The sequence below is a fragment of the Cebus imitator genome, unplaced genomic scaffold, assembly GCF_001604975.1.
Source record: "Cebus imitator isolate Cc_AM_T3 unplaced genomic scaffold, Cebus_imitator-1.0 Scaffold36, whole genome shotgun sequence".
Taxonomy (NCBI): Eukaryota; Metazoa; Chordata; class Mammalia; order Primates; family Cebidae; genus Cebus; species Cebus imitator.
This window is the reverse complement of record NW_016107351.1, coordinates 3,305,915-3,317,866: the sequence shown is the minus strand read 5'-3', so window position 1 is coordinate 3,317,866 and position 11,952 is coordinate 3,305,915. Positions and strand designations below refer to the sequence as shown.

The 11,952-nt window shown below is 56.9% G+C and overlaps 1 long non-coding RNA gene across 1 annotated transcript; it reads right to left on the bottom strand.

The window, feature by feature from the left end:
* Positions 1 to 9,941: 9,941 nt before the first annotated feature.
* On the bottom strand, positions 9,942 to 11,575 carry LOC119470599. Its single transcript, XR_005199544.1, has 3 exons — positions 11,442 to 11,575; positions 11,202 to 11,308; positions 9,942 to 10,560 (listed from the first exon to the last, which is right to left on the bottom strand). It is a non-coding gene; the product is annotated as an uncharacterized LOC119470599 (long non-coding RNA).
* Positions 11,576 to 11,952: the final 377 nt, after the last annotated feature.

Sequence of the window (11,952 nt, the reverse complement as noted above, 5' to 3'; positions counted from 1 at the left end):
AAAAAACTGGTCTGGTCATTGTGGGGAGTTTCTGAAGGACTCAGCAGGATGGATGAGGCGCGTGGACGTTTTCTGGGCCCGTGTGAACTGCATGCAGTGCTTGACTGTGGTATCTCGGGATCCATAAGGGTCTCACTTCTCCAAGCCTCAGTTTACTCACTGTAAAGTCAACTTATCCAGAATCCACCAGGTCCTGGAGAGATTTAGGCAAGGATGTGGGTACCCCTGGAACATTGCCAAGGGCTTTACCATCTGCAGAAGGCTGGGGGTTATCAGCTGGTGAGGTCTGAACTCACAGAATTTTCCTCTCTGTGTGTTTTCTAAAAAAAAAAATTGGGATGATAATGGTGATAGCCTCAGAGACTCATAAGAATTAAACGAGTTAAAAAAAAAAAAAAAAAAAAAATTGCCATCAATAGAAATCGGGAATATAGGAAAAGGGACAGTTGGAGGGTGGGGAGGGGAGAAAAGGAAAAGGTAGACATGAACACTTAGCGGAGGCATTGGCAATCTGCACGAGAGACAATGGTTAATAAGTTGGAAGGGTGGCCTTGACCTCCAGACAGGCCAGACATTGAGATATTCATAACAACTGCCATGCGGTCACCTGTGCAGAGATGATACGTGAAGACAGATGAGGAAAGGATGGGGACTCCTTAGTTTAAAAAAGAGGAGAGGCTGGGCGTGGTGGCTCACACCTGTATTCCAGCACTTTGGGAGGCCAAGGTCAGGAGTTCGAGACCACCCTGGCCAACAAAGTGAAACCTCACCTCTACTAAAAATACAAAAATTAGCTAGGCATCATGGTGCACGCCTGTAATCCCAGCTGAGGGAGGCTGAGGCAAGAGAATCACTTGAACCAGGAGGCAGAGTTTGCAGTGAGTGGAGGCTGCACTGCTGCTCTCCACCCTGGGACAGTGAGGCTCCATCACAAGAAAAAAAAAGAAAAAGAAAGAGGAGAAGGCATAGGGTAAAAAAAAAAAGAATTCCCAGCAGGCAGTGGCCGAGCATGAAGCCAAGCACAGGGTCCTTCTGCACTGAGGCTGTGTGTGACCACAGCAGTTGTATTCCTACAAAACCGGCCCTGTGTACACACACGTACACCGCTGTGTATACACACCATTGAAATGTTTTACAGCTTTCTTGTTTTAACTTAATAACATATCTCAAAAAACTTTCTATACAAGAATATGCCTTACATATTCTTTAAAAATATACTTAGTGCTTTTAAGAGGATGCATAAAATTCCATTAAATGTATCAAAATTTATTTAGCCGGTTTTCTTTTTGTGGACTCTCTTTTCCTCAATGTTTCCCGCTTACAAAGCAATCCTACTTCAAATGTCTTCATGCACTTGAGCAAATGCTTCTGTCTCAATATTTCTACGGGTGAAGTTTCTGGAAGTGGAGTTGCCGGTTCACCGTTCATGAAGATTGTATGCTGTAAGAGATAACAACAAATCACCAATTTATGTATTTGCCCCCCGCAATGCACACCTGTCTCCGCAGGCCTCCACCGACACGTGGCGTTATCAGAGTTTTAGACCTTTGCAACTTTGCAAAAATGCCCCATTGCAATTTTCTTTTTTCTTTTATTAAATCCTCACTGAGACTGAGAATTTTGTCACATTTGTTGATCCATTCGCGTTTCTTCTTTTATAAACTATCTGTATTCTTTGAATGATGTTCCATTGCTTTCCAAAAGAAACAATAAACTTTTCATGTTAGAATGGTTTTAGACCGCAGACGCGTGTCGAAGACAGTGCAGAGTTCCCATGACCCAAGCTGGTTTCCTACCATGAATATCTTTCGTTCGTCTGCGTATTTGCCACAATTGAAGAACCAGTGTTGCTGTGAGCGTCCGCGCTTTCTCCACGTTGCCCTGGCTCTTACCTGATGTCCTTTCTCTTTCCCAGGACCTCACATGAGATGTAGGCCTCAGGTCTCCAGGCTCCTCTTGACTGTGACAAGAATTAGACTTTCCAGGTTTTTGCTTTGTTTTGGTTTACCGTGGTTTTTGAGACTGAGTTTTGCTCTGTCACAGAGGCTGGAGTGCAATGGTGTGATCTTGGCTCACGACAACCTCCACCTCCCTGGTTCAAGCGATTCTTCTGCCTCAGCCTCCAGAGTAGCTGGGATTACAGGTGCCCACCATCATGCCCAGCTAATTTTTATTTTATTTTTTGTATTTTAGTAGAGACAGGGTTTTACCATGTTGGCCAGGCTGGTCTTGAACTCCTGACCTCAAGTGATCCACCTGCCTTGGCCTCCTAAAGTGCTGGGATTACAGGCGTGAGCCACCGCGCCCGGCCTGGTCAGGGGTTTTGCAGACCATCCTTCTATTGGGATTTGTGTCAGTTTTTCTCCGGGGGCGAGGATCACGGCGGTGAAGTGTGTTTCTCGCCCACCATGCGCAGGGCCTGCGGCTGTGGTGGCCTGGATCACCTGGCTGAGCGGGAGGTGTTGGCTTTCCCCACGGAAACATTACTCTTTCCCCTTTTTCATATTGCCCTGCCACATTCTGGTTTCTTTCTAATTTGATTCATATATCAGAAGATAAGCCCTTTAAACCCGAAGGAAGCAGCTTTCCCTGGTCTGCCCGTGGTGCTGGGCATCTGGACTCCTGGTCTTGGTGCTCGTGGCCTCAGTGCCCACGGTGGCTCAGTTCTCATCACCTCTCCCAGCACTGCCCACAACCCAAGGCTCGCCCTGCCCCGCACGCCCTGCCGCTTCAGGGGCAGCTCCGCACCAAATGCTATGTCTTGGGGAAAAGGTGGCAAACAGGCTTGTACAGGACAGACTGCGTCTTTCTGTCTTTGATCATTTGCCTCTGACATTGCATTAGTTTCCTGTGGCTGCCGTGACACTCTACCACAAAGGAGGTGGCTTCAGCAACGGAAATCTACTGTCTCGCAGCTCTGAGCGCAGGAGCCCCAGATCCAGGGGCCGTTGGGCAGGTTCCTTCTGCGGCTCGGAGGGGGAGCCTGTTCTGGGCCTCTCTGCTGGCTTCTCAGGGCTGTGGACAACCCTAGGCGTGCCTCGACTTTTAGATGTGTGAGGCCAGTCTCTGCCTCCGTCCTCTCCCCGCGTGTGTGGGTCTTGTCCTCCCTTCCTCTTACAGGGTCACCACCGATGAGGTTTAGGGTCCACCTGAAATCCAGGATGGCTGCATCAAGATCCTTAGCTAATTACATCTGCAAAGATCTTATTCGCTCCTTTCCTGAGGTTCTGGGTGGACAGGAATTTGTGGGGAGCATGAGGCAACCCAGTACAGACGTCCTGGAGGCTGAATGTGCTGTTGGGGAAACTGAGGCAGGTGTCTGCATCTGTTCTCAGGATTGAGGGTAAGTGGGGTGACTTTGTGAGGTCCTGTCGCTTGTTTGCAGAGTTGGGAGTGCCCTGGGCAGCAGGCTCACAGGGAGGTTCCTGGTTGTGGGTAATCGCTCTTGGGTTCACGTGCGGAGAAGCAGCAGATGCCGGAGGCAGGACCCAGCAGAGTGAGGGGACAGCTGCGGCACAGGTCTGAGGAACCAAGCATCCGTCCTGCAGGAGCTCTGCAGATGGAAGCCCCCGCGCTGTCCTGGGTTGGGGATAGAGGGCTGGGCCTTCAGATCAGCCTCAGTGGTCCTTGGAAGCCCCTGCCCTGAGAGGGACATGCCGTTGGCTGAGGCCTCTCTTCCACTGAGGCAATCCCCCAAGGGGGCCCACGGCAGAGGGCCACTTGATTTCTGAAAATCCAACCTTTATTTTCTTCTGGAAGCGTCCACCACCACGGTGGACCTTTCTGTCTCTGAAACCCCCTGGGCCTTGCGGGCCTTGGCTTGTCCAAGCAAGTCAGTGTGCTGACCCCCTGACCAGACAGGGCACCCACCCTTGACCGATGGCCACGGCCACCCTGACCTTTGCCCATGCTCATGTCCCCCATAGCCACATCTGTCCTGGCCTTGGGCCTGCCTCACCCTAACCGCAGCCAGAACTCCAGTGTGGAACCCAACTGGGGACCCAACAAGGAGGCCAGTTGTCTGGGGGCTGTCCAAGCACGGGGAGGGGCAGTCGTGGCTGCAGAGCAAGGGGACAGGTTTGGGAAGGAGGCAGAGGGGGACTGGGAGCTTTTGCAAAATGGACAAAGATTTGGGGGCAAAATCCTTCAGATTCACGAGAAGGAGCTTAAAATGTCCTGGGTCACCAGGGATGTGTGTATAAACTGGGGGAGGAGGCTTAGCAACTGAGGGCTGGGCCCTGGGCACAGATCGTGGGTTGGGATGAGAGACATTACAATGGGCATAACCACGATGATGGTGTTGACAGCAGTCCCGTCCAGAAGCACAGCAGCAGCCGCCGCAGGTTAAGCACAGACTCCGTCCCTGCGCTTCGAGTCTGTCCTTTGTTGGGCTGTGCCCTGCACTGAGCCTGGGAGATCAGTATTTTCACCATCTCTGGCAGCGGAGATGACCAAGGCTCAGAGAGGTGAGGTCACTTGCCTGAGGTCACACAGCTGGAAAGGGGCAGAGCTGGGATTCAAACCCTGGTCTCTGGTGTCTGTCACTCCCTCCTGTGGCCTCTCTGTGCTGAGGGGAGCCCCTAGCTGGTCTGTACTGAGAGCCTTCCATCATCCTGGCCTTCCGAGGCCAGTGCCGGCTGTTGGCTGCACCTGTGATCCCCAGGGCTCCCCTGGGTTCTGGAGGCAGCAGGGGCTGCCAGGCTGCCCTTCCTCCCTGTCCACCAGCCTGCAGCAGGCTAACGGAAGGGGAGGGATAATTGTGGCTATTTATTCATGGCCACATACCTGTCGCCTGTGCGGTTGGGGCCTGAGGAAGGGCTCCCCGAGCAGCTGCACTTGCCGAGCAGCCAGAGACGTCCGCCTCTGCACCCTCATCGGCGGGACTCAGCTCCCAATTTAGAGACTGACTCCCTTGATTGAGGGCCGGGGAGCTCCCAGAGCAGCCAGGCTGACTTCGGCCTCCTGTCCCCAAACACTGTGTCCAGGAGACCTGACCCCAGACCCCTGGTCCACCCCACCTGCCTTCTGAAAAGCTGCCACCTGGGCCCTGGATACTCCTTCTTTGTTCCCACCAGGGCTGAACTCACCCGCAATGGCCTCTCCAAGCCCCCAAGCCCCTGTGAGGTCAGGCAGCCACCCCGCTCTCAGGCCCCCCTCGCTCAGCACCACTCCAGCCTCGGATGTCCTGTGTGGCCAGGAATAACCAAGTGACTCAGGCGGTGCCTGCAGCGATGACCCCAGTCCCCAGGCACGTCCCTTACAAGGCTGTGCGCACCAGCCTGGAGGGGCAGGCGGGACCACTGCCTGCCCTGCCTCCTTCCTTCATTCATTCATTCATCCACCATTTATTTATTGAGTCAGCTCCTTTGCAAAGCTCTGGGGCACAACTGGGAACGAGGAGGCAGCTCTCCCCCCGTTCCGGGCTGCTTCTGTTCTAACAGTGGAGCTGGGCGGCCAGCAAAATGACCAGGTGGCAAAACACGGTGGACAGGGTGGAGCTGGGGGGAGGGCAGCACAGGGAGGGGCTGGGAGAGCAGGCCTGCATGTGTGTGTACGTGTGTGTGTGTGTGTGTGCCTGCTTGGGTGGATGGTCAGAGGAGGCTGTAGTGCAAGCGACCTTGGGGAAAAGCTGGGCAGGGTGGTGTCTGGAGCATGTCTGGAGGACCCGAGTGTCAGGGAGAGGGCAGAGCACGAAGCCACATGTGGAAGCTGACTGGGGGGGTGTGCGGAGCAGCAGGAAGGACAGCCAGTGAGGGAGCAGAGGGAGCCAGGCAGGAGGAGGAGGTGGGGCTGGGGACCCGGGACTGAGGGGCAGGTGGAGGAGGGCCTCGAAGCCCTTTGGAGGGCTCTGGGTATAGCTGGTGGTGGAGGTGGAAAGCCAGGTGAGGGCAAACCAGAGGGTGCAAGACAGGCAACAGCATGGCTCTGGGGCTGCGGTTTTGTTGGGGGCTCAGAGCGAGAGTCAGGCCAGGCCCCCGGCCCCAGGCCCCCTGCCCGCCTCCCTCCTGGGCCAGCTCCACTGCCCGGCCCCTCCTGGAGGGTCAAGCACAGCCCGGCGACTGCGCTGCTGGACGATGCCGCTGGGGCAGGCCAGGGGTGACCTCTCCTCGGGAATGAGGGAGCGGTGCGGCCCACCCGCCTGCCTGCAGGGTAATTACCGGGGCTCCTGCCTGCTTGCTTTGAGGAGCCGCTGGTGCTCACAGCCAGAGGGGCCCGCAGGCCTCACCTGCCCGCCCTGCAGGCCCTCAGCATTCCCTCCCCTGGGAGGGGCTGACCCTGGCCGCTGGATGCCGCTGCAGCTGAGTCACAGGTCACCTTGGGCAGGGAGGGTCTGGGACAAGGGTGAGGCTGTGGGACCGCAGCATCACCCCAACTTTAGATGGATCCTGTCCCCTGGCTGTTTGCCCATGCAGAATAAAACATTTCCTTGGTTCCTTTACCCAGACAAAGCCACTATTGATGTTCGGTGTATTTCCTTCTAGCCTTTCTTCTGTACGTGAGCACATATTTTTTTTTAAACAATGAAATCAGAATGTACATACCGATGAGTAGCTTCAGGAGCATTTCCCCATGAGACTTCAAGAATTTAACAGCTTTATTGGCATATAATTAACATACCGTAAATTCTCCCATTGAAAGTATACAGTTAAATAGTTTTTAGTACATTTCTAGTTGTGCAACCATCACTGTAATCTAATTCTGCAACATTTTCATCTCTAGTCAAAGGAAACCCGTGCCCATGAGCACTGCCGCCCGTTCCCCTCCTGCCACCGCCCCTGGGCAAGCCACACATCTGCTTCCTAACTCTATCTCTAGGCACCGGCCCATTCTGGACATTTCAAGTCAATGGAAGCACACAAAGGTCTCTCGGGACCTTGATATTTTGGAAGCCCCAGATTAAATGGTGAGCTATGCATACTCATGCCTCCTTTTTGGGTATTTTGTTTTGGGCATGGCTCTGCTTTGGAGGTGTCCCCGCCGTAAGGCCTGAAGGAGGGGTCATAAAGGGAGGGACAGAATTTGTGTTCCCTTCCCCGGCCTCAGTGTCCCCCAAGAAGAACACCATCACGAGCTCTTCCCCGAGAACAGGGCCTTATCTCCTTTCCCACAAGGCGTCCCCAGCACTGCCAGCATGGGCTGTAGGGGCTCCACAAACATCAGGTGACACACACCTCAGGGCTGTGGCCCCTCCATCAGGCTTGGCCTTCCCATACAGAGCCGTATCCCCGCCGACACCGGGTCACATCAGGAACTCCGGATCCCAGCAAATGTGACCAGGGTGGCCTTTCTGGTAGGAAGCCATCATTCTCCCATGACGGAGAAGATGGTTGGAAGGAGCCATCCAGTTGGGGTCGAAAAGGTGAGCCATCCTCTCGGAAGGAGGACTGATTGCCCGATCCAGAGAGAACCACGGTGAACCTGGATAAAGCTGCAAAGTACCGGGACAGCAGTGTCCGGGTGTCTTGTCAACTGATTCTAAAAGGCAGTTCCCAAAATATTCTCAGCCATGGCGAAGCGCTAAAGCCACTGTGGACTGACCCAAAATGCTGGCGCCCCAGGACTCTGCGGGAAGAGGGGTGTTTTTGTGGGAAGTGTGGGGCCTTGGGGAGTGTGTGCCCATTTCCCTCCTGTGCGCAAGGGTGGAGAGGTACCAGTTCTGGCCGCAGGGCAGAGATGACAGCCTCTCCACTGGACGTTGCTCAGGGTCCCTGGAAAGTCCCTGCCCTTGCAAAGTGCTTAGTATGTCACCAAGAGACCCTGGCAAGGCATTAACCCAAATGCTGTCGTGTGTGTGTGTGTGTGTGTGTGCATACACACCGAGCACCTGCCTGTGGATGGTGGACATACAAACACACCCACCCTGCACAGACACAGAGGCAAGGAGCCATCCACACACCGAATCACCTCCTCAGGGGAAGACACAGCACAGTGAATCTGGCATTTCATTGTTCTAGTTCGGTTGTGTCCAAGCTGGCTCGTGAGGTGTAGATGCCCCCTGCATCCAGGCCCCAGTGGTCCATGGATGTGGTGGTGTGTGGGGGACAGAGGAAGGCAGGCGCCTGCAGTGCACCCCACTACTGAGCACCGGATGAGGCTGGAGAAGCTGGCGGCCTCGCTGGCCCCCCTGTGACTGCATCTGCCTGCGTGCTCTGGCCAGACCTTCCCACTGCAGCATGGTCCCGCCAAATGCCCACCCCTACCCCTCCTTCAGCGTAGGCCAAGCCTCCACGTCCCCCTCCTGACACCTGCCCTCCCTGGCCTGTGCCACAGCGTGGACTCCCGCCTTCCTTCCCATCCTTATGCTGCGGTCGGCTTGTGTCCTCTCAGGTCCTGAGCAGCCCCTCCTTTCCCAAGCCATGCACCAGGGCCCAGCCCAGTAAGGCCACGTGGTGAGGGGATGACCCATGGCCTCCACCAGGACAAGTGGGGCTGTCCCTACCGGAGGGCTTCCCTTTGCCACAGTCCTGGGTGCCAGGGGGAGAGGCAAATGTGGGTGGTGGTGGGTACAGGAGCTGGATCAGAGGGGCCGACTTCCCAGAAGGTGGGAGGTCTCTTTTCAGGTCAGAGTAAGTCACACACCTGCTTGAGATAACAGTGGCACTTTTGGTATCTGCTAAAGGCAATCCTGACTCCCAACCCCGCAATGCTGTCAGAGGAATTTGCATTCTGTCACAACAGGAGCGAGATGACTGTGTTGCTGATCGAACCTCAGATGAAGGAGCCATCTGGTTAGTTGGTTCACTTTCACACAGCGTTTGCGGGCACCGGGGTTGTGGGTTGTGCTGAAAGCCCAAGCAGGGATCTTGATGTGGTGCCTGTGGCTGCAGGCCACAAGCTGGGAGCCCCCTGTCACACAGGACAGCCCACCAGGCCCGGCCCGCAGGGAAAGGAGTTAGGGGTTCAAGCTGGTCTCCTGACATTCCCTGTCCTCAGCTCCAGCACGTGGCTCCCAGGCCTCTGGCCGCTGCTGGCTGGGTCCCCTGTGGCAGGAGGTGGCCATCCTGGAGTTAAAGGGCCCCTGACAGGCTGGCCCCACCTGTTCTTCCTCCGCAGCTGCCTCTCTGCTCCAGGGGAAGTGAGACAGCCCAGCCCAGGCGAACAGGTCCAGCTGCTCCTGGCAGCCAGTCTCAGAACACTGCCACACGGCCCTCGCAGCTGACCTCTGCACACCCTCGGCGGCGCCTTGCCAGGCCTTATTCATGGGCTGACAGTGCCAGGACCTCTCCCAGAGGCGGGGCAGAGAGGCAGCTTCTCGGCCCTGTGCCCAGCCCAGGCCTGTACCCGAGGCAGGCACTGCTCCGTGATCCAGGAGCCACCTCTCTCTACAGCTGGGAGTGAGCAGCCAGAGAGGGAGAGAACTTGCCTGGAGCCACCCAGCAAGCTGGTCAGCAAGTGAGCAGAGGGAGGAGCAGCTCTCACTGGGCGTCACACAGCCTGGGACCCAAGTCCAGCTCTGCCTGCCCTAGCAATAAAACCTCAGGTAAGTTACGGACCACTCAGCTTGAAGGAAATGTCCTTTCTCCCTTGAAATATGTCCCTTTCCATCCTCCGGGGGCCCTTGCAGGCAAACAGCCAGGAAGGCTGGAGCTGAGCTGGGCTGGTGGCAGTCACACAGCCTTCTCTCCTGGGCTGGCTCCAGCAAGTCTTGCTCAGACCTCGGTGGGTGGGGAAGGTCACGGAGGCAGGAGGACCCTGGGGGTTGTCCTGCCGCCCTCCCTGGCCCCTGGCGTAGAAAGGACGCGTGAAGACCATCAAGGGTCCGAGGGGCACGGGCAGGTGTAAGGGGATTTGTGGGGGTGGGTGGGGTGGGAGAGAGAGCCTTCCAGCACAGCGCCGGGCCCAAGCCCACCCTCCTCACCACCCCTGCCCCGTGAGGCTGTGTGGGTTGGGGACACCCTGGAGGCTTTTGTGCTGTAATCTCCACTGGCAACAGTGTGGTTGCTAGGTAACCTGCACCTCAGGCCCCCATGCCCTGGGAAGCCCCGAGGGGGACGGGTGCCCCCCTCAGGTGCAGCCCCTCCTGTGGTGGACAGGGGACGAGGTGCAGACGGCAAAGGGAAAGCGCTCGCCCACCCCAGGGCCAGCCCTGGTGCCCGAGAGCCAGTCCTTGCTGGAATGGCTCTCTGGCACCAGGGCACCTGGGCAGCCATGTGCTACCACCCAGGAAGGCAGGAGACCCAGGCTGCTCCCTGGGATCCTGGCAAGCTCCTTCTCTTCTGGGACGATAGAGGCAGCAAGGCCTCCCCAGACTTCTCGGGGGACTGGGCAAGAGGCGAGGGCCTGCTGGTGTGAGGCGCCTGGTAAGGCGCAGATCAGAGGCTAGGTTGGCCTCGGCAAAGCTCAGTGCCCGTGGGCGGTGGGTGGTGGGGCCACTGCAGGCTGTGGGATCTGGGATGCTCACGGTGCCATCCAGCTCTGGCCTGGTCCCTCCGGGGTCAGCTGGGGGCTGAGGGCAGCTGCTTGACGTGCCTCTTCCTGGACCCTGGGAGCTGATTGCCCACAGAGCCCAGGCAAGGAACTGCTGGCAGTCACTGTGATCAGGGGTTCCCCACGGAGTGCCTGCATTTCAGGGAGACATTACCACCTGTGACACCAGCCTGATTTGGGGTTTAATCACCACTCACGCCATGCATTCCAACCAAAAAGTTACCGCCGTCCCCACCTTAACCCCACCAGCACCAAACCCAGGCATGAAGCCGGTAAGCCTGGACAAGCAGCCTGTGCCAGGATCCTGGTGGAAGGGGGCCTTTGGCAGCTGCAGGGGGAAAACGTGGCTCGGCCTCTCTCCTGGGCCTGGGGCAGGCTCCAGTCCAGCAGCCCGCCCTCAGCACCTGCAAACACAGGTGAACTTTTACACACCTGGGCTTCTGTGGTTTCCCAAGGGCTGGTGAGGAAACAGGCTTAGGTGCTGAGAAGGGACGCATAGGAGCGGTGACAGTCAGCCCAGGTGCCTGAGTCCCAGTGCCACCGTTCCATACCCAGAAACCTTAGCTGTGATGCTTCTCTGTGGCTTCTTACCTGGAAGCCAGGGGACATCCCCCTACCCCGTGCCCTCTCAATGCCAACGGGTACTGAGATCCCCACCTCCCACGGTCTGGGTTGACCTCTCAGAACCCTTGGCCTTTCTGCAGGGGCTCCGAGGGCGTATGGTGGACCCTGCACCTGCTCTGCAGCGCCCCCTCCAGGCTTCCCCCACTCACCGGAGGCCCCCACCTGGCTTCAGAGGGGCTCAGTGGGGCTTGACCACATCCCAGCTGTGTGACCTTGAGCAGGTTTCTTGATGTCTCTGGGCCTCGGATTTCTCACTCTGTGAAATGGGAACAAACCAGGCTTGGTGAGGTTGAGCGTGGCTGTGGTGCCCGTGAGTGCTCATGTGATTCTCGCTCCTTCCCCAGGTCCCCTCCAGCCCTCCCTTTTAAGCGGCCCGAGGTCTAGCCTACATTCCCCCTTGCTTCTTTTGCGGGGTGTTTTTTTCTTCAGCTTCTTCCTCTCCCTATGCTCTTGCTTCGTTTCATTTCATCTCCGTCCCTCTGCCCTCCCCTTTTCGCTATCGGTTTCAATTCTCGGCTGAAACCTCCAAGGAGGCCCGCCTGCCTGCCCCACGGCCCCGCCAGCCCTGCCCGAGCCGCCAGCCCTGCCCAGCTTCTCTGGGGCTGGCCCTCCTGTAGCCCAGGAACTGGGGCTGGGGGAGGCAGTGCTGACGTCACGGGCATTTATGCATTGCTCCTGCCCAACGCAAATTTCATCCTCGTTCTCTCTGAATCAATTCACTTTTATTGCCTCAGCTGCTCAAAAGCAATTTTTCAAGAACAAAAAGGTCAGCACGTCCAAGACTAATCAATTCTCGGAGAGCTCCTGCCGCCGCCAGGGGAGCTGGGCACCGGCAGCCCCCGCCCTTCCCGCCAGCCCCCCCCACCAGCCCCATCACTTTTATTGTTTCATGATGCCTGT